A 21,650-nucleotide genomic window follows, 5' to 3' on the forward strand; every position below is an offset into this window, starting at 1 on the left:
CTGAACTACTCTGACTCTAAACAAAAAAAATCCTGACATTTACCCTAACATGTGACAGTGATCCCAACACATACTATCAGAGTTATGCATAATCTCATTCCTTGACATTTTGTAGCTGGGTCCACTCTTTGTGGCAGCTATTCTGTGGCTGCATCCACCATCCTGTGTCAGAATTCAAAAGGTACCCATAAGGTTAAAAAGGCTAAGGACTTCTGGAATAAGAAAAAACAGCTCATCGTCAGAGCCATGGAAAGAGACAAGAGTCAAGCTTCTCAAGGCATGAAGATATTTTTGTGCATGTCTTAAATGGTCCATATGCATTTCAGCTGGGCAACCAGAAATTATATGTATCATATTCAGGATTCCATACCCAGAGGAAGAGGTGAGGTGTTTTTATGTTGCTTTAGCACTTTGCGATTCTATTGCTCTTTGTCTTGATTGTTAGAGCAGTTATAATATTAACTCTGACTGCCCATTCCTCTCTAGGATCTTTTTAAAGCATGCCATGGGTCCATGTGACTCGGCTCCATGTTTTTTCGATTGATTACAGTCAAAGCTACCAGTTATATGCCTGTTTTTCCTTAGCTGTACTTGGATAGGCTCAAACAGGATTCTCCCCCCTCCAGCCTTGAAATAAAGCAGGTTTTTTCTTAAAGAAAATGACCAGTCCTACAAAACAACTGCCACAAAATATGAAAAGAACTAACTCAAACACATATAAAATACGTACACTATATCAACCCTCTCCATGAGCAGTCACATTCCTTTATTTCCCTCCACGTGAGAAAGCCAAAGCCCAGCTAGTATTGTTTGTTTAAGAGAGCCTGTTCCTTGAGCAAATTGCTGGGCGAACACCCAATCAATAAAGAGAAAGGGCACCAAGCACAAGAGCCCCAATAGTATGGCAAGGATAAGGGGGTGGGGAAAGTGTGCATAGTACCTTTTGTCTGCTAAGTACCAAGTGCTTCTGAGTGCTCTTGTCCATTCAGACAGACAGCTCAAAGGGGTGTGGGAGTCAGCCAGTACTCAATGACAACCACTTCAAAATCTGAATAATCTCCCCACAGCCCCTCTCCAAACACTCCCCAGGAGTTCTAGACATTCAGTACTTGGCTTGCGATACAGATCAAGTTAGTCTCAACTTGCCAAAGGGCAAGTTCTCCACCTTTGGGGGGCTTGTTTACATAATCAGTTATTGTGACATGACAAATCAGTGACTTTAACTTACTTTAATCAGCTTACCATCATCAAACAGGTTAACACAAAGACTGAACCAGATGGAAAATAAAGAAGCAAGCCTGTGTTTCATTTTGGAACAAAGGAGTCTATAAAAACTAACTAACATGGTAATTTCTGCAGGTAAGCAGAGGCAGACAGAATTCAAAATTCATGTGAAGCGCACGTAATGACCTAGCAATGATCCAATTAGTCAGCAGAGTATGTAGCCAACACCCCTGCAATACCCTGATTACACAAACAAGAGACGCTGATTCAGGATAACACCTATAAACCAGCCTCTGAAACAATCCCATACATCACATAATAACGTAAGCTCACTCCTTGAAATTCCAGTACCAATACACCCAAATACTTGAATGCATATAGTTTGACATGAACTATTAATGTCTGTTTCATGGATAACAATACAATCATCAAACTCAAAGTCTTGAAAAAGGGTACAGAAAGTGACAGGTAGTTATGACACACCCTCTATCATTGTAAGAAGTTGAAAAAGAGGTGATTTGTATAAGATAGAGGGAAGTTTAGAAATATTTTCCTTTTCAGGGCTCCATGTGGCCCAGCATCTCATGAAATGGTTGCTGAGCAAGAGTGAGAAGGGGAGATGGCGGAGGATACAATGCCAGTGGTGATGAAATCCTCCTTCCCCACAGTAACTGCCTCTACAGCCAATTAAATAGACCACACTGTACCTTTAAAAACATCATAGATCCCCAGACTGCAGTGAATTTTACTTTTTTATTTTCTGTCCTATCTTTATGCTGTTTTTCACCTCAGAACAACTCCAGTTGTCTTTGGGTTCCTTTCTGATTCTCCTTCTTTTATACTATCTTCTCAATCAAGAACAGAGAATCGAAATAGAAAATACAGTCCCATTTTGGAAAACACCCCTTTCTGCCCCTCCTTCTGCCCTATGTAGCACTAGCAAGTAACATTAAAGATTTTTTTAAATGGAATCAGTTTTGCTACTGCTTTCAACTAAAAAAAAAATTCAAACACAGTGGCCAGGGAGTTTCAGTGATGTTCAGTATGATCATATGTATACTTACTCAGAAGTAAGGCCCACTGAACATAATTCTGTTCATTCACAAGTAACTGTACACAGAATTGCCCTGAATGCAAGAAGCAGACTTATACTACATATAAGGCCTAGCATTCTCCATTCTGAACTGCAATGGATCAGGGTTATTGTCCTATTAACAGATAGTTTCCTGTTTCCTGCACTGCTAACAGAGAACTTTTTACCTGGAAATACCGGAGCCCGAATAGAAATCTTCCAGATGCATAGCATATGTTCTAACCACTAACCAACTTCTCCTTTATGCCACAAAGAGAAATCTAAGATCAAGTATACAAAGTCTCCTCAAGATCCCTGGCCCCAGAGAAGTCAAATTGTCCTCAACCAGCGACAGGGCCTTTTAGGCCCCAGTGTCAGCCTGGTGAAATGCTCTTCTGAGTAAAAGGTCCCTGCAGGATTTAAAACAGTTAAACAGGGCTTGTAGGACTGAGCTGATCTGTCAGACTTTTGGCCTACAGAATGTCACCAGCAATCTGGCCTCCCTACATAGGCAATAACATCAGCATCAGCACATTACATAAACAGCAACGGTCCTTCTGACAGCATGGGGGGTATGGATCCTTGGGAAGGCAAGGTTTGAGGAGGAGATGACCTTAGAGGGGTAAAATGGCATAGACTGCTCCCTCCAAAGGAGCCATTTTCTCAAGGGGAACTAGGGTTGCCAACTCCCAATTGGGGGTTATTGAGCACCTGGAATTCCTATTGTTCTCCAGAATGACATAGATCAAAGAATCTCCCATCCAGGAGCTATCCACCCTGAGGGGAACTGATCCCTGTAGTCAAGAGATCCACTGTGATTACAGGAGATCTCCAGAACGATGATTCAATACTTACTGTGAAGACTCCTTCTCCTCTGAGGGAAAATAAAAAGGACATTCTCCGGGTGATTTCCACCATTCCATCAGAGAGGCAGGACTTATTTAAATTTCTCCTTCCTGCTAGCTTCCAGTGGGAGTCACCCAAGCTTGGGAAGTTTGGGAACTCCAACAGCTTCTATAACCTATTAACTGTTAATCAATTCACACAACTAACAAGTAGAAAACAGAATTAGTGAAAAAATATCCAACTGTAAAAAAACATGACAGCTATGGCAGACCCCACTGTATATTTAGTGTTCTTTTTGTTGTTGTTTTTTGTTTTGTTTGAAATTCTCTCTCTTTTTTGTACTGCTTTGCTCCAAAATGATGATGAGGGAGGGATAAGGATGTTCTCTTTTTCCCTTCAAAGGAGGACTCTTCACAGTAAGTATCTAATCATTGTTCTCCCTCTGAGGGGGCCAAGGACATCCTCTGGGACCTCCCCAGGCTATGTCCCTGCTTCTTTGCATGGGATCATTAATTATTGTTTCTGTTCTATTTGTTGCAGTACTCTCCTTCCAAATGCCGGCTATGCAACACTGTAGGAGCCTATCTTGTAGTGCCTTACAAATCTCTTCTACAGAAGCTCTACTGATTAATGTGGTGTTAGTTGCTGTGCTTCTTACTGAATGTGCTATCACTCCTCCTGGAGGTTGCATTCTTTGACACTTATAGACTTCTCTTATACATTCCCATAGCCCTCTACTAATGGCTGCTGCAGACATCTTTGAGCCTTTGGTAGGTTGAATCTCTGTGTCTGTCTGTTCACGTATGAAGCAAACAGATCTATCTGTGGCATTCCTAACTTATTTGTGATCCACTGAAACACTTCTGTCTTTAGTTCCCACTCTGCTTCTGAGAGTGTTGTTCTGCTCAGCCAATCTACTGTCACGTTTTCTTTTCCTTTTATGTGTTCTATTCTTAGGGACCTGAGATTCTTCTCTGCCCACTTCAGGACTCTCCAGGCTTCCTTGTGTAGGTTCACCAACTTGGATCCCCCTTGATTATTTATGTAGGCTTTGACAGCCAAGTTGTGTGTTCGAGTCAGTTTGGTGTAGTGGCAAAGGGTGGTGGCCTTGGATCTGGAGACCTGGGTTCGATTCCCCACTCCCACCCATGAAACCTTGCTGGGTAACCTCGGGCCGGTTACAGCTCTCAAGGCTCTCTCAGCCCCACCCACCTCACAGGGTGATTGTTGTGGGGAGAGGAAGAGTTGGCAATTGTAAGTCGCTTTGAGACTGCATGAGGTGGTAAAAAAGCGGCGTGCGAGAACCAGCTCTTCTTCTTGAGAGAGCCAGTTTGGTGTAGTGGTTAGGAGTGCGGACTTCTAATCTGGCATGCCAGGTTCGATTCTGCGCTCCCCCACATGCATCCAGCTGGGTGACCTTGGGCTCGCCACGGCACTGATAAAATTGTTCTGACCGAGCAGTAATATCAGGGCTCTCTCAGCCTCACCCACCCCACAGGGTGTCTGTTGTGGGGAGAGGAATGGGAAGGCGACTGTAAGCCGCTTTGAGCCTCCTTCGGGTAGGGAAAAGCGGCATATAAGAACCAACTCTTCTTCTTCTTCGTATTAGCACATCCTTGTTTCAGGAGCTTCGCAACTGCGTCAGGGCTGAGAAGACCGCTCTCATCTCCAAAGTATTTATAGGCAATTTGTGTTCTCTCTGGGACCATGCCCCCTTGTCTGAAGAATCTCACTATTGTTGCTCCCCAGCCCATCAGACTGGCATCTGTAAGTACCTGTACCACTTCTCTCATCTCAAACGTCTTTCCTTGACTCTCAATTGTGAACTCAATTTTACCATTGCTGAAACATTTACTTTCTGTAATTGCTCCCTGAAAAGGTCTTAGACATTTTTGTAAGGATCTGGGGTGTAACCTGCTCCATACTACTGTGTCTAGAGTTGAAACCATAAGACCCATTAGAACCGCCAGCTCCTTCAGTAAGGACATCTTGCTGCGTATTACTGTTGCAACTGCTTTCGTGATCTTTTCCAGCTTCCTCTTTGTCATGAATAATTTTGCCTTCTGCGTGTATATTAACACACCTAGATGTTCCATGTTGTAGTTTGGTACTAATCAACTCTTTTCTACATTTTCCAGAAAACCAAGCTCCTGAAATATTTTCATTGTTAGCTCCATGTCTTCCCGAGCCCTGTCTGCAGAGGGCCCTCTTATTAATAAATCATCCAAATAGGCGGTCAGGTGTACCCCATTTCTCTTAGTGCTGCTACTGGAACCACTACCTGTTTTGTGAAAGTTCTTGGGGCAGTCGATAGACTGAGTGGGAGCACTCTGTACTGAAAATGTTCCTCTTAAGACTCTCAGTTATTTCCTGTGTCTGTCTAATATTGGCACATGGAGATACATTTCCTTTAAATCTAAGGATGTTAGGTCTTCTTTTTGAATTGTCTCTGCTATGGATCTTAAGGTTTCCATCTTGAACCTTCTTGTTTTTATGAATTTGTTCAAATACTTCAAATCTAACACTGCCCTTCAATCTCAGTTTGGTTTTGGTACTTGGAATAGTATTGAATACACCCCTAGTTTTCTTCCTGCCTGTGGCACTCTTTCAGTGGCCTGAATCTGAATTAAATGTTCTATTGCCAATTTTGTCACTAGCATTTTTTCTTTTGACTTTGGATGCGGATACTTCTCATGGTGGGAGGCATCAAAATTCTATTGCATAACCTTTGTGGGTTACTTCCTGTGACCATCTATCCACCTCTACTCTTGCCCACCAATCTTGGAATATGACTAGTCAGCAGCCCACTGGAGCCTCCACGCAGTCATTGTTTTGACTGCTTCTGTTCTCTGTCCTGTTTGCCTCCCTTGCTGAAGTTATAGTTTGGTTTTCTATTATTGTAACCTTCTCAAAAGGACTGTCTGTTTTACTGCCAATAAGGTATTTTGCCTTCTGGTGAAATCTAGGTAGGGTGTTCTAAAAGTGGAAGATGAACCAGTTTGATACCTCCTGTCAGACCTTCTCAAGGTTCTAGACATCACTTTCTTTTTATCTTTTGTTTCTACTAACACCCACTCTAAAGCCTCTCCAAATAATTTCTCACCATAGAATGGGTACGCCATCACCATCAATTTGGCCTTCAGATCTCCTTGCCATGTTCTCAGCCAAAGTGCCCAGAGGCGCTTACTGTGTCTTCCTCTCCTAGTTCTGCTTCAGTAGGGACATTTTGCACCTACGTGGTTGCCATACTTCCAAAATGGCCACCGTCTTTTTCATTTCACTTTTGGGAGGCTTCCCGGGTTGCTATCTCTCCTCCTGCGTTTTGCCGCTGACTGGGAAGCCTCCTCAGCAGTTTGGGAAGGGACAGTCCTAGAGGATGCACCCGACGACTTTGCAGCCTCCCCTGGTATCATCAAGGGCTTCCAGTTCTGTCTCTTATAGGAGTACATCCACCAAGTTGTGGCTCTGCATGCCTCTGGCTCTCTTTGCCTCTGCGAGGCTTGAAAGGGCTGCCTTTAGGTTTATTATGGAGAGTGTGCTTCTAACTGCTTTTCCCTGTTTCTGTCTCCTGCAACCTGACAAATAATAAAATAGAGGAAGAATGAAAATAGTATAAGAATAGATAGAAATCTTTTATTTCTGCTGCCTGACTAACTGTCTTCCTATCCGAGGGAGGAAACGAACTGAGCTTGGGTGACTCCCACCGGAAGCTAACAGGAAAGAGAAATGTAAATAAGTCCTGCCTCCGTGATGGAACAATGCAAATCATCCAGAGGATGTCCTCACCCACTCAGAGAGAGAACCCACGTGGAGCTTGGCAATCCTAAAAGGAGAGAAGGAAGCATAAAAATGGGAAAGGCTAAGTGAGGTTTTCAGGAAAGGGAAAGAGGAAATAGTGGGGGAGGGGGAAATTAGATGACTCCCACAAGTCCTTGCAGGTTCCCACTTTTATATTACTAAGCATGTAATACTAAACATTGTGCACCGCCCTGAGTCCTCTTCTGTGAAGAGGGTGGTCTAGAAATTCAAAGAAATAAATGATTGGGGGTGCACATGCAAAGCTAGTAATGAGGAAAGAATTTTGAAACATGATCAGAGTTTCATTAAATATGGATGAGTATGTAACCCAATTTAAACACTTGAAAAGGTGTAGAAGAAGAGAAAAATGGAACAAGAATTGAAGAAGGTGATCCCCCCATACCAAAAATATAAATAATGGCCTTTGATAACATTAAGGGGCAATAAAGTAATACCGAAGAAACAATTGGAGCCTGCTGCACGCCCAGCCACATCGGCGCCCACCAATGGTGCCCTCCAATGCGGCCCAGGAGCGCCGCCTCCACCGCCGCCCCAATCCGCCTGGGACCTGACGAGGCAAGTTCCCAGCTGTCCACTCAGCTCCGCTTGCGCTTTCCACGATGTCCTCGTCCCCCCTGACAAGCCCTCCCCATCCCCGCTCACCTCCCCATTCTCCCCCCACTTCACACCACTCCCCATCTAAACGCGCCTCCGCCGCCGCTTCCTGCCACCCATTCTCCCCCCTCCAAAGTCCTCCCCATACCCAATCACCTCCACGTTATCATCCCCTGCCAAGCCTTCCCCAGCTGCCCACACCTCCGCCGCCACTTCCCCCACCCGTTTCCCCCTCCCCAACACTCTGGAGCCCTCCCCATCCCCGCTTGCCTCCGCATTCTCACCCCCAGCTCCCAACCCCCCCCCAACGCTCCACCGACACTTCTCCGCCCTGCCTTCTACACCCTCTGCCGCATCTCCCACACCCCGACCCATCCCTGCTTGCTTCCACCGCCACTTCCACGCCCCACGTTCTCCACCCCCATCCCGCTTCCTGCCTCCCACTGGACCCTTCGTCCTCCATTCATTCCTTCCTCCTTTCTCCCTCTGTCATTGACTTCCATTCCCTCTCCCTTCATCTCTTTCTCTTTCTCTCTTTCTCCCTTTCTCCCTCCCTTTCTCCCTTTCTTCCTCCCTTTCTTTCTTTCTTTCTTTCTTTCTTTCTTTCTTTCTTTCTTTCTTTCTTTCTCTCTCTCTCTGGCTCTCTTCTTCCCTTCCTTCTGCCCCTCCAGCCAAACACACTGCTAGCGGCCTGCTGCATTTCAGGGGCAGCGGGCTTAATTTCTAGTAAATCTAATAAATAAAAAAAAATGTTCTGCCAGTTTCTGAATATTGTGATTTTTACATATGAGATCTGTGTCCAGTTGTTTTTTTGTGTAAGTACAAGCCATTAGTAATATGTTGTTCTTGTCAACCATTAAATTGTGTCCAACTCTTGGTGATCCTATGGCACAGCCGCCATTAGCAATATATGAGAGGACATCTGGTGTAGACAATACCTTGATTTCATGCCACTGCTTGCTCAGTTACCCATTCCTTGAAAGTTTGGTTTCCAGATTACTTCTCATATGCCAAATATTCCTCAACCTTTTGTTTATGTCACCAGCTTCTTCTTCATCATTATAGTTATTCTTCACAGATATTTCCTCTACCATAACACACAGAATGTTAATCTGTGTGCTTTACAATTGATATGCAGTTTGTATTGTTAAGAATGTTTCCATATTGTCATTCTTTTCCACCTATTAAACTCCACAAGCATCTGCTCTAAATTCAAACATTAAAATTCTTATTCCACTTCCCCTTAGCTGCCTCTTTGCTTGTGCACAGCACTTTACTATGTAATCAGCAGAGCACATCTCACACCTGCCATTCAGACCTTGCAGTTTCAATCTTTCTCCTCAAGCGCAACTGCTTTTATTGCCGGTAGACAGACTGGCTCCTGCTTACCTCTGCTAATTTCCCTTTTCTCTGCTGATGAAGCACTTATATAATTCTTCTCCCCACTCCCACCCCAATTCTAAAGCCTTCATCTTCCTCTTTGGCACCTTTTAGGTTCTTTGCTCTTCAAATGTACAACTAGTTTTTACTGTAACCCTTCCTAAAAATTCAGAGTACAGATATATAACAAACAGAATGAACTGCAGAATAACTCCATGCTGACTGAATGCCTCGTCTCTACTCTGCATCAATATGAATGTGTATAAATAGCACCATTTTATCTAGTATCTCTGATTGCTCATTCCACTAGGCCATAAAAAAGAGTGTATCGAATGCATGGGCTTATCAAGACCAACAGAAACAAAATTCCCATGCCCTCGAAGACACACCAAGCAGACCCTGCAAATAACTTTTCCAAGACCAATTTCACTGAAAGTAACTGGAAAAGAAGTAGAGACTATAAAGAAAATGAATCATTTGGCAGGTCAATGACAAAAGTAGATCTCCTGCCAAAGATTGCCCTTTCAAGTGGAGTGGGGGAAAAGCACAGGCATGGGAAGGAAGGAAGTAGCAAATGGAACTTCAAGAAACAAATGTGTTTTTTTTTTCAATCACCAGTATAACCCTTCTAAAAGGCAATAGAGAGAGCAGCGAAAGATGCTTTTCCTGCCTTTTCAAGAAAAAGCTACAAATAAACCTTTGGTGATAATAGAACACCTTTTGTAAGATTGGAAAATTTATCATCTGACAAAGAGCCAACGTTTTTCATCGCCAACTTTGGTTCTGCTTTGTTCATATTGCACCCTATGTTTAGAGATAAAGGCAAGATACAGGTCAACCTTTTACTACAAGTCAGTGTCAGACCTTCCAGGAGTTCGTTCCCCCCCCCATTTGTTTTTCAATCCAGGACTGTCCCACAGTGTGAAAATGTCCCATTAAACATCTTCCAGAAGCCTTTGCAGAGAATGCATTATTTTGATAGTTTCTCGGTCTAAGGGTTTAAAAAAAAAACTACAAGAAAATAATGGAGCTTGTTCTAATGGTTTTAAGAGATGCCCAGAGGCACCACTGAGGTTTGCTTCTCTGTAACTCAAAACCACAGAAACCCAGAAAACGGAGTTAAACAATTGAACGCCAGGAAGCAGGGAAATTGGGCTCTATTTAACTGCTGCTCTTGGTTACAGCCAACTTCAGGCTATTTGGGAAAACAACACACATGCCACATCACCAGCACAAATTTAACAAGGGAAAACAAAGAAACAAAAGGGGTCATAATAGGAGTAGTAAGGAGAAGAGAGAGGAAAAGCTAGGTCCCTACTGCCTACCAAAGAGTCAGCTCAATTTTGTCTGGCAAACTAGGAGTGCAATATAAAAACAGCAGCCATGTAACTGGAAGAGAATGCTTCATAAACTGGGAATGGCTGCCAGTACGTTACAAAAAGATGCTGAAGATCTTGCCTTCCTTCAGAACAAGGAACAAACTGGCATGCTAATGACTAGCAGATGTGATTCAGAAAACAGAACCATCCTACATCACTATGGAAGAAATAACAAGCAATAAATTTAACCATCAACTATTCAACTAATTTGACCAAATGAATACATGAAATTGTGGGATATATTTTAATAAAATTAACAACAAAATAGGATGTTGGCTAAGGGTGTTGCAGTCCATCATCACAAAGTACATTCTGCCAGCAAAAAATACTCTTTCAACAGGGGAATGCATCTTACACAGTGGAACTCATGGCCCTTAGCTGAGCAAAATGGTAGTACACTATCATGCATCATCAGTCCTGTGTCCTGTTTCCATTAGTTACTTCCTTTAGCATACTAACAGCAACGAGAAGGATCAGGATTTACATGCGCCCCAATACTATAGGGGTAAAGGTATCCCCTGTGCAAGCACCAAGTCATGTCTGACCCCTGGGGTGACGCCCTCTAGCGTTTTCTTGGCAGACTCATTACAGGGTAGTTTGCCATTCCCTTCCCCAAGGGTACATAACATTTAATGGAGATTTAGATCTTTAATACAACAGATGCCATTTCAGAAGGATGTGTTTCAAAACTAGTGAAAAAAACACCTACTCTCTGCCATGCCAGATAACAGATGACAAGTTAGCCTTGGGCGATCTCATGGAAGATAACTGGATGAAATAGATTTTAAAACTTGTGTATTTTGTACAGAGGCACACAAACTGACAATCTTGCGTTTGCTTCTGTATTCTGTAAATTTCATAGGTGCTTTGAGCCTTGCTCTACTGTTGGTATGCATATGTATAACACAGAAATGCAGTTTTAAATATATTTCTATCAATTTCTGTCAGGTTCTTAGACAGACTAATGACCATAAAGGTGAGCAGTTATAACATTTCGATCTTCCTGTGGTTTTTGTTTGCACAAATAGGTGTAAACAACAACTAATCCTTCAGGCATCATTTTTTAAATCACAACAGAAATGTGGAAATGACCCCTCCCTGATTAAAACAACATAATCAAAGGAAAGCCTTGTCTATTGCCCTCTGCTCAAAAGCAATGCTAGTCTGGTGAGTATCTACAAAATCAACAGTTTCATCATGGAGTACACAGACAGAACAGCAGAGAAATAGTTTTGAGGTGAGTGAGAAGGTAACATAGAAAGAGTTATTGCACATTGTCAGTCTGTTACTGATTATATGAAGGTAGAACAGCATCTTTCCAGCTATAGGACCTTACAGATCAGCATCCAGGGTAAGCTGGTGTGAGGGGGTCCTCCCACAATAACTGGAGGATATGTAGTATTTCCCTGAATTTACCTACACACTTTAAGGACCACCTATCCCTGTAGAAGCCCACATGGCAACTACTGGCAGTTCCACTGATACCTCTAGATCAGGGGTAGTCAAACTGCGGCCCTCCAGATGTCCATGGACTACAATTCCCATGAGGCCCTGCCAGCATTCACTGACAGGGGCTCAAGGGAATTGTAGTCCATGGACATCTGAATGGCTGCAGTTTGACTACCCCTGCTGTAAGATCATAACTACAAGGGCAAGAATAAAAGCATCTTCAGATGCCATACCTGTCATATAAAGTCACCTCCTACACAGATGGCATCTTGATTCAGTTTCCCTAGCAGCTTCCTTTTAAAACAAATTCCTAGCCTGCAAATGAAGCCACAATTTTTTGCAGCAGATGTACTGAATGCAGTGCTGTAAGTTTATGAAACTGTAAACACCGCTTTTAATTACTGACCTTTATAAATCATGCATTTTTATATGTATTGATTATTTCTGTGAGTCACCTTGGGTGCAGGGAAAGCCTGATAAAGGTCTCTTAATAAGAAGTTGACCATCAGTATCTGTGAATGATAAGTGTTTTAATATGATGTGGGAAAGAATTATGAACAAATATTAAAATTGGATTTTTTAATTTATTTACAAAATTTATATCCTTCTTTTGCTGCCCTTACAAGAGCCATCAAGGCAGCTAACAATTTAAAACATACATGATAAAATTACATTATAAAACTACTACAATAAACCCCCTTCCCAAACATCTCATTAAAACAATTGTTAAAAACATAGTTAAAATATATATAAAAGTTAAATACATACAAAACACACAAAATGGTTAGGAAGGAGAGAATGCCAAATGAAACAAAAAAGTCTTCACCTTCTGGCACAGGATGGCAATAGAAGCAGATCAAAGAGCTTTGGTGTGATGAGTGAGAAGGACAGCGTAGTCCAAGCTGCCAACCCCCTCATTTCAGAAGATGGGGGCACCTGAGTGGTGCTTCCAAAGGTAACTGTAATGGTTGGGAAGGTTCAGAATGGTCCTCCAGGTCTGTTGGTCCCGAACCATATACAGGTTTGAAGGTTAAGACCAGCACCTTGAATTGCACCCAGAAACAAACTGGAAGCCATTAAGGCAGGGGTAGTCAAACTGCGGCCCTCCAGATGTCCATGGACTACAATTCCCTTGAGCCCCTGCCAGCGAATGCTGGAGGGCCGCAGTTTGACTACACCTGCATTAAGGTGTGCCAAGACTAGAGAGATATGGGCCCTACAACCCACTCCCAGACAACACCCTGGCTGTACTGTTCTGTACCAACTGAAGTTTCTGGACACTTTTCAAGGGCAGACCCACGTAGAATGCATTGCAGTAATCTAATCTAAATGTCAATAGGGCATGTGCCAAAGCAGCCAGATCTTGATTATGCATGTGTTATCAGTCTAAAAAGGGATTACATGGAAACTGTTAAGACATATTTTCACTAAAATTATAAGATTGCAGCTACATATATAAATTATTTTACAGTGACAAAACTTTTATTAGCATAGAAACGTTTATATTTGTGCAAATCCAGCCATCTAAAAGCCTAGCTGGGTGACATATAGCAACTTCAGACTCCCTATACTTCATCCTTTCTTCTGTATTATTCACAGATGTCACAATCCAAAACAGAGTTAGGTATGTTTCAGCCAATCAAGTTAAATGGGATTGTGCAGCCTACTCCGTACTGGACTGTGGCCAGACTCTTCTTTCACATGCATTTGAACCATCAAAGGAAAACTGGAATAGGGAGGGAAAAAACCCTGATTCAAAGAGTTCTGAAAACTCAGTGTATGAAGGGGGCCATTTCATTACTCCTTGGGAAATGCCATATAAAAGCATGAAAAGCTAAATATAAATGTGGCTACTTTCAATAAACAATCTACACAAACAGAAATCACTTTACTTTATTAGCTATACACAAAATTAACAAGCCCAACAATTCCTGCAATTACAATTTAGGAATGTCAGCAATTTCAAACTCAGTTCTGTAGAGATGGAGAAGAGGGATTAAATTAATATCCCTGACGTTCAGTTGTTGGGTAGCACAGAGAACAAAATCCCATAGAAGACCGACGCCTAACATAACAGCCGTGTCAGTGAACCAAAGACACTGCACACCCAATGGTAAAAGCCGAACCCTTAGACACATTAACTTCATGGACGACAGCTGCGATTAGTGTTCTTTGTCATGATCTGTGTGAAATGCAGACAGCCACTAAATACAGTATGCCAATTAATGCAGTGTGAGCACGCTGCATGCCAAGAGAAACCCAGCTAAAAGGCTCCATCAGGTGAAGCCAGCTTACTTTAAAAAGAGGCACACTCATTTTATCATATGCCTGAATCATTTATCATATACCTGAAAAGGCTTCCTGTATTTTTATTAAAGTAACACCCATAGTGAAACTAGCAGAAAAGCAGAAGATCAAAAGTCCATGCGCTGTTTTCTTAATTGCAAATGCTTTCCTCTGTCACATACAAATTAACAGAAGGGTGAAACTGCCTAGGCCAGATTGCAAGTGCATCTGCTCAATTTCACGCCTAGAACAGAACTTCATACCTCTCTTTTTTCTTGCCTTAAAAGCAACATGAGCACATGTTTAATGAATTGGATCCTGCATACAAACCATAAGTACAAGGGGTTTGTGGAGGTGAATCCCTCCTCGCAATCTCCCAGCAGCCCCTTGTGATCGAGCCCCAAAAACTTCAGTTGAAGATGATGGCAATTCTCATGGACAAAATTCCATGCAGTACACAGTGCCCTGCAGTGAGGAGAGAAAAATCAGGTAACCCTTTTTCCACTAATAAGCTCTCCAGTAGAAGCAATATGTCTATGTGTGTGTGTGTGGGGGGGATATTTTACCCTATTCCCTCTCCACACTGCAGCCCCCAACACCACATGAAATTTCTTTTAGGAGAGTCTCCCAAACCTTAATCAGAGATTTTCAGGGGTCACAAAAAGCTGCTACAGGAAAGGAGAAGGTTGAAATGATCTAGTTCTGCCAGCTGTTTGTGCTCCTGATTTGTAGGATCCAATCCAACCCCATGTTTATTGAAGATATACTTTCCTTGTAAAAAAAAAAAAAAAAAAGAGGGGCTGGAGACCAGCCACAGTTACAATGACACACCAGTCCCACAGCAAGTAAAATAACTTTTTCAAATACATAATATTTCCACAGGAAAACCAATCACTCATGACTCATTCTGTATTCCATGGGAGAAGAGAAAACCTAGTCATCATTGTAAATAAAGAAATTATAACATTGTAAATAAAGAAATTACAACAAGAAATCCCACTTTTCATTTTGGCTTTGTCAAGTATTAAGTAAGACTTTTCAGAAAATGCAATATGTCCAGTTCTATGTGGTCTGCTATTACTTAAAGGCAGCAGTAACAACAATGGCATCAAAATGTGATATACTCTTGTTTGCTTTTTTATATTGGTGTACTTTAGTGCACCTGGAAATCTGTTTTGTACCTAGCATAGTATAGCCTTATTAAGTCTGTGGAACACTGTACTGTACTTAAGATGATTACAAACAAGCCACAGACTGCTGAGCATTTCCGCAATGTCCTGAATGCCCCCTTGTTTGTTTTTACTGAACGTGATGTAGCTTGAAAAAGAGTGCTAAATTAAAGTGTTAAGGAATTTGAAATTTTAGTTTGTACTAATACAATATGTTACACTATTTTCACTGTTTTACTTATTACAAAAGTCTTTCCACAGATAAGATAAACAGAGAAATGAAAATTAATAAACTGTAATATCACTTCTCCCTGCCTTAAACTTTTCTGTGATTTAACGTGTTAATATTGTTAATCACTTCAGCTTTTTAATTCCCCTTGACCAGACATGCATTATCAGTACAAGCAAAGTTCCAGCTTTCTAAAGCTCTAAAAGAAATGGCAAGATGTGATTTGAAATATTTCTGGAGATAAATATTCTGCATTTTTAAAACATAGATATACTTGAACTCAAATTGACCTGACAGTATAATTTAAATGTCTACAGCAAACTAAGTGCTTTAAGATTTGTTTCTATAAAGTACTCCTTTATAGTACTAACTAATAAACTTTGTTCCCCAATTCCCACATAAAAATACGTTTTCCATTTCTTACACCAAGGTAAGGTGAAATTCTAGACATATATCAAGGAAATCATCCCAGACTATCAAAATTTTTACCTATAATAGATCAAGCAGTTTCAAAATTGCATAAATATAATAACCATGACAAATTTATTATTGCTGTATTGTTATTGCTGTTGTCACATGTGTTTCCTTATGTTATCTGTACCTGTTTCTTGTTCCCTGTAAATCGCCCTGAGCCTTCGGGGGAGGGCGGTATATAAATATAAATAAATAAAAATAAATAAAATAAAATTGTCCTCCCCACATGCAACCAGCTGGGTGACATTGGGCTCGCCACAGCACTGATAAAGCTGTTTTGACCGAGCAGCCTCACCTACCTCACAGGGTGTCTGTTGTGGGGAGAGGAAAGGGAAGATGACTGTAAGCCAGTTTGAGAAAAGCAGCATATAAAATCCAACTCTTCTTCTACATTTTTAAATTCACTGTAATCAGGGTTTAACTCTAGTTAGCTTCATATTCTGAATGCTTTCTTCCTTGAAAGAAAAAAAATCACTAAGGTTACTTTTCATTGATTTTCTGCAGATTGTAATTTATAACCAACTAATAAAGTGGAAATGGCATTTTTGGCAATAATAAAAATTCTATAATATAGAACAGTGGTCCCCAATGCCGGGGACCACTCAACGCCTTTTTTTTTACAGAGGCCCGGTGGGGGGGTAGTTTACTCCTCTACTCTCACCCACTGCCCTAACGATCTCTGATTGCTATGGTAATGTTTAAACATCCCTTCAAAATAAGATACAGACACGCCACAACAATGAAGTGTGTTGTAAAGGACCACATGTGGTCTGCAGCCCACAGGTTGGGGATCGCTAATATAGAATATCAGTCTACAGATGAAGGTTAATACTTCTATAATCTGGCATTCTGTGCTTCTAGGAACAACAAACAGCTTCACTCTCTTAGACTGCTCTGTTACCTGCCTTGCAACATGCTATTAATTCGCAACCAGATATCTAAAACCAGATTTTAGTCCAGGTTATCCTTGTTTTCTGTGGTTGTTCAGAAGTAGGACATGATCCAAGAGCACATCAAGTTATAATACCAACCCCAACACTACAGAATGAGATTCTCTCAGTAGCGAAAGGTACACAGTGCCGGAGAAGAACGTATACTAAGCATGCAGTAGGTGTGAAAAGGATCTGGGGGTCTTAGTAGATTATACAATGAACATGAGTCACCAGTGTAACTTAGTTGCTAAAATGGCAAATGGGATATTGGACTGTATTAAAAGAAACACAGTGTCCAGCTCACACTAGGTGTGATCACCACGTTACTCTGGTCTGATAAGACTTCACTTGGAGTATGATGTTCAGTTTTGGCCACCAAAACTGAAGAAAGATGTAGACAAATTGGAGAGTATCTAGATGAGGGCTATGAAGATGGTGACGGGTTTAGAGACCAAAGACCAAGTCATATGAGGAAAGACTGAGGGAGCTTGGTCTGTTTAGCCTGGAGAGACGACGACTAAGAAGTGATGTGACAACCATCTTCAAATACTTGAAGGGCTGTCATATAAATGATGGAGCAGAGTTGTTTTCTGCTGCTCCACAGGGTCAGACCAGAACCAATGGGTTGAAATTAATTCAAAAGAATTTTCTGCTTAACATCTTGAAAAAGTTCCTGACAGAGCAATCCTCAGTGGAAAAAGCTTCCCCAGGAGGTGGTGGATTTCTCCTTCTGTGGAGGTTTTAAGCAAACTGAGGCAGACTGAGTGGGTGGGCAGGAAGGGATGTGTCAGTGTTTGTCTCTTGTGCCCTTCCTTGCATACCCAGGAAATTGTTGATTGCCACTGTGGGTGGTAGGTGAATTTTCTCCAGACCAGGCTGGATTCTGGAGATTTTTAGTGGGGGGGATCATTGGGGCATGAAATTGGGGTCATTGTGGGTAGGCAGGTAGTCGTGGGTTATTGCATTGTGCAAGGGGTTGGACATGAGCAGGCAGTGTGATGAAGTGGTAACATGAGCAGGCATTGTGATGCAGTGGTAAAAAGGCAAATGCCATTTTGGGCTGTATCAACAGGGGCATCACATCAAAATCACAAGATGTCATAGTCCCATTGTATATGGCACTGGTCAGATCACACCTGAAGTACTGTGTGCAGTTCTGGAAGCCTCACTTCAAGAAGGATGTGAATAAAATTGAAAGGGTACAGAGGAGAGCAACAAGGATGATCTGGGGCCAAGGGATCAAGCCCTATGAAGATAGGTAGAGGGACTTGGGAATGTTCAGCCTGGAGAAAAGGAGGTTTAGAGGGGACATGATAGCCCTCTTTAAGTATTTGAAAGGTTGTCACTTGGAGGAGGGCAGGATGCTGTTCCCGTTGGCTGCAGAGGAAAGGACGCACAGTAATGGATTTAAACTACAAGTACAATGATATAGGCTACATATCAGGGAAAAAATTTTCACAGTCAGAGTAGTTCAGCAGTGGAATAGGCTGCCTAAGGAGGTGGTGAGCTCCCCCTCACTGGCAGTCTTCAAGCAAAGGTTGGATACACGCTTTTCTTGGATGCTTTAGGATGCTTTGGGCTGATCCTCCGTTGAGCAGGGGGTTGGACTAGATGGCCTGTATGGCCCCTTCCAACTCTATGATTCTATGATTCTATGACTAGATGACCCTGGAGATCCTTTCCAACTCTATGATTGTCAGCATCTCCAGTTAGAGGTTTTTTTAGGTAGCAGGATTGAAGAAGCCTTCTACCTAAGACAGGCATTCCCAAGCATGGTTTCATAAAACTCTGGGATTTCTTGACCACCTTGGAAGGGTTTTCCAAATGAGAGGGAGTTAATTATTTTTATATTTTTTAAAAAAATTATTAAATGTTTATCAGGCGATATGACCATATGTGGTCATGTAACCCCCCCCCCAAAAAAAGGGCCAAAAATTGTCCTGGAGGAAGTGGGGTGTGGAAGGGCCCCACGTGGGTGTGTACAGAGCTATGCTTTCCAACAGCACTACTTCTGGTGCTTGTCAAAGCCTGAAAAATGTTTCAGGCGTTGCTCAATGGTAAAAAAGTTGTAAAAGACTGACCCAAGGCCATAGAGAGCCACTGTTAACCAGACTAGCCTGTATAGGGCTACTTTTAGTGTGTTATTGGCTGGACTGTCAAATGCCTATTTGTTATGAAACTCCAGTCATCATCTCTCACATTTTAGCTACAACTTACAATGTCTTCATGTTCTCCATAAGCCTGCCCAAAGCTATTGACCAGAGGTACTTTATAAGTTCCATGAGCTGAACTTAATTCCCAGGCATACACAAACCTGATTCAGATCAGAACCACAGTGGCGGGAGCGGGGGCTTAAGCTTTATGCAGTACTGTTCCAACCTGAAAGCTGCTGTTTGTTTGCCCTGCTGGGATAACATACATGCAGAACTACATGGAAGTTTCCCCAAGCAGCTCTTGGGAAGCCACTTCAGATCAGGAAAATGGTGGATGAGAGAAGCTTAACTCTTCTTTCTCTGCAGCTCCAATCCAAATTTGGCCCATGCATGCCTGAGAACTAAGTTCTGTGTGCTGAACTCCCACAATATGTCTAATCAATCATATCAACATGGACACAAAGGAGACATGAAAACTTTGTAAACATTTAATTAAGCCCTCAGTCTAACCTACCTGACAGAATTGAACAGATAAAATAAGAAAAGAGGAGCCATGCTCTTGGCCACAACTCCTTGAAAGAAGAGTAGGATTTCTAAAACTTCATAAAAAAAAAAAGATGGACTTTTTATATTCAACTCAAATGTTCATCTATGTATATTAGAGGACAGTTCCCCAAAACATGTCACACTAAAAATGTATGTTCTTATTAGATTCATCTACCAATGACTACTAGCCATGGTGACCCAGGGGAACATCCACAATCAGAGACACTAAGCCTCTGCATCCTATAGTCAGCAGACAACATCAGGGAAGGTCTTGGACTCTATGCCCTTTAGTTGATAGTTGATTACCCTGTGAAACAGGATGCTGGACTGGACAGACCATTGGCCTAATCCAGCAGGGCTATTCTTATGCTCATGTTTCCCTCCATAAGTGACATATGGTGATTTGCTTTTCACTGGCAAGGATTCTGCAGAGACGTTTATTTTTTTAATGCAAAGAACACCATACATCAGCCCTTGAAAAAACCAAGCCCCTCCACCACACCCAACAACAACCACAACTAGCCTTCGCACTATGAGTTCAGGGAGTTACAGTCTTCTAAATACTTTGTACTCAATGGATTTAGAAGTACTGAACTTAAAGAGGACTGAACTGCGAATTTCATTTCCCCTCTTCTTAAAACCAAATCACCACACACCAGTTTTCAAATGTCAGTCATACAAAGCATCTGAATTTAACAGGATGCAGTCAATATTAACAGCTGTTGTGTTACCATGGACCAAGGGTGTGGCACCTTTGCAGATAAGTGAAATCAGTGTACAGATTCTGAATGTACAGCTCCATACTACAGCTATATGATAAAACTCTTAAATGATAGTGGGGATGTAGTGACTCACAGATACTTGCATAAAGCACTGTATTAAAATTGAAAATAAATACGATGGGCATCTGAAATTCAGCTTCCATGAGCTCTGAGCAAATAAAGGTGCAACCAAATGAGTTCAATGGGACACACCAACCTTATATGGAAAAGAGTTTCCCACTCATCATTGCAATATTTTTAATGCACATTATCATGAGGAATACAGAGACAACAAGCACTTAACTATGTGAAATTCTCACACCTTAAAGATGCATCGTGACATATTGGAACCTCTGTTTATAAAGGCAAAGAAAGATCAACCACATTCAGTCTACTGAATATAGCCTAGGCTCTAAACATAAATCCCAGTGTCCTCTCACACAGGGATATATCAGTCATACATGTAGTTTTTCCCAAGTTAACAAGGCATACAATGCCTTTTCTAGAAATCAACACACCACACACACATCAACACAAGTAAGCATGACAAATGACCTGCACTTTACAGCAAACCATCCCCCCACACAGTCATTAACTGGCAGGACACATTAACTAGAAGCATCTGGGTAACAGCCAAAGAAAAATTCCTCTCAGTCCTTTAGCTAAGCAATACTCTAGCTTTTAAGTTCTCTCTCTACTATGTCACAGAACTAGGTAAAGAAATTAAAGTTCCTACGTTTAGAATAAAAGAAACTGAAATTCAGCCTATTCTAGTCCATATTTCTGTTCTACCACCATTTCTGTGTACACACAGGCAAGATTCTGAGTCAAAGGAACTGTTTAAGATCTAAACAGTCTCACTGTGCCCTGGGGCCAATGATGAGAGTCAATACTTCTAAGGCAGAAACTTCTTACAACTTCAGATCCACATCTGGAGAGGCAAGTGGATGAAATTAGATGGCAGCGGACAAAAATTAAAGATGTATGTCTGCCATTTGTATGACCTCTCTCTCTTTAAAAATAAATTTATTCATAAACCAAAATAATTTTTTCTAATACTATTACTACACCACCATGCATTTCAAACCAGCAATACACATAGTACCAATTAATGAACTTTTTACAATGTTCTATGTGCTATTTTTAAATGCAGCATAGTAAAAACATAGGGAGTTGTCCTAAAGAACAGGTCGAAAAAGTTGAAGGAAGGATCCATTCAACTGCCTTACTATTCCCAATCTCATTGTCTTGGGCAGTATAAAAGTTTAAGAAAAGGATGGCTACCAATTTTTTAAAAATGAGATGGCCAAAAGAATCCACCAAATCAGGGCTGTGCC

The 21,650-nt window shown here is 41.7% G+C and overlaps 1 protein-coding gene across 5 annotated transcripts in view; it reads right to left on the reverse strand.

The window, feature by feature from the left end:
* The window catches only part of LRP4 (LDL receptor related protein 4), a 141,956-nt gene that overhangs the window by 118,490 nt on the left and 1,816 nt on the right, over positions 1–21,650 (reverse strand). Inside the window, exons 1-2 of one of the 5 annotated variants that reach the window (XM_077322374.1) lie at positions 16,221–17,891; positions 14,380–14,514 (exon numbers count right to left, since the gene is read on the reverse strand). The exons of 3 other annotated variants lie outside the window; for them this stretch is intronic. The gene's annotated coding sequence lies outside the window, so the exon portion shown is untranslated. Of the gene's footprint in view, positions 1–14,379; positions 14,515–16,220; positions 17,892–21,650 lie in introns of those variants that run through there. One more of the 5 variants, XM_077322373.1, reaches the window with a different exon arrangement.

This window comes from Paroedura picta, chromosome 2 (genome assembly GCF_049243985.1).
Source record: "Paroedura picta isolate Pp20150507F chromosome 2, Ppicta_v3.0, whole genome shotgun sequence".
Taxonomy (NCBI): Eukaryota; Metazoa; Chordata; class Lepidosauria; order Squamata; family Gekkonidae; genus Paroedura; species Paroedura picta.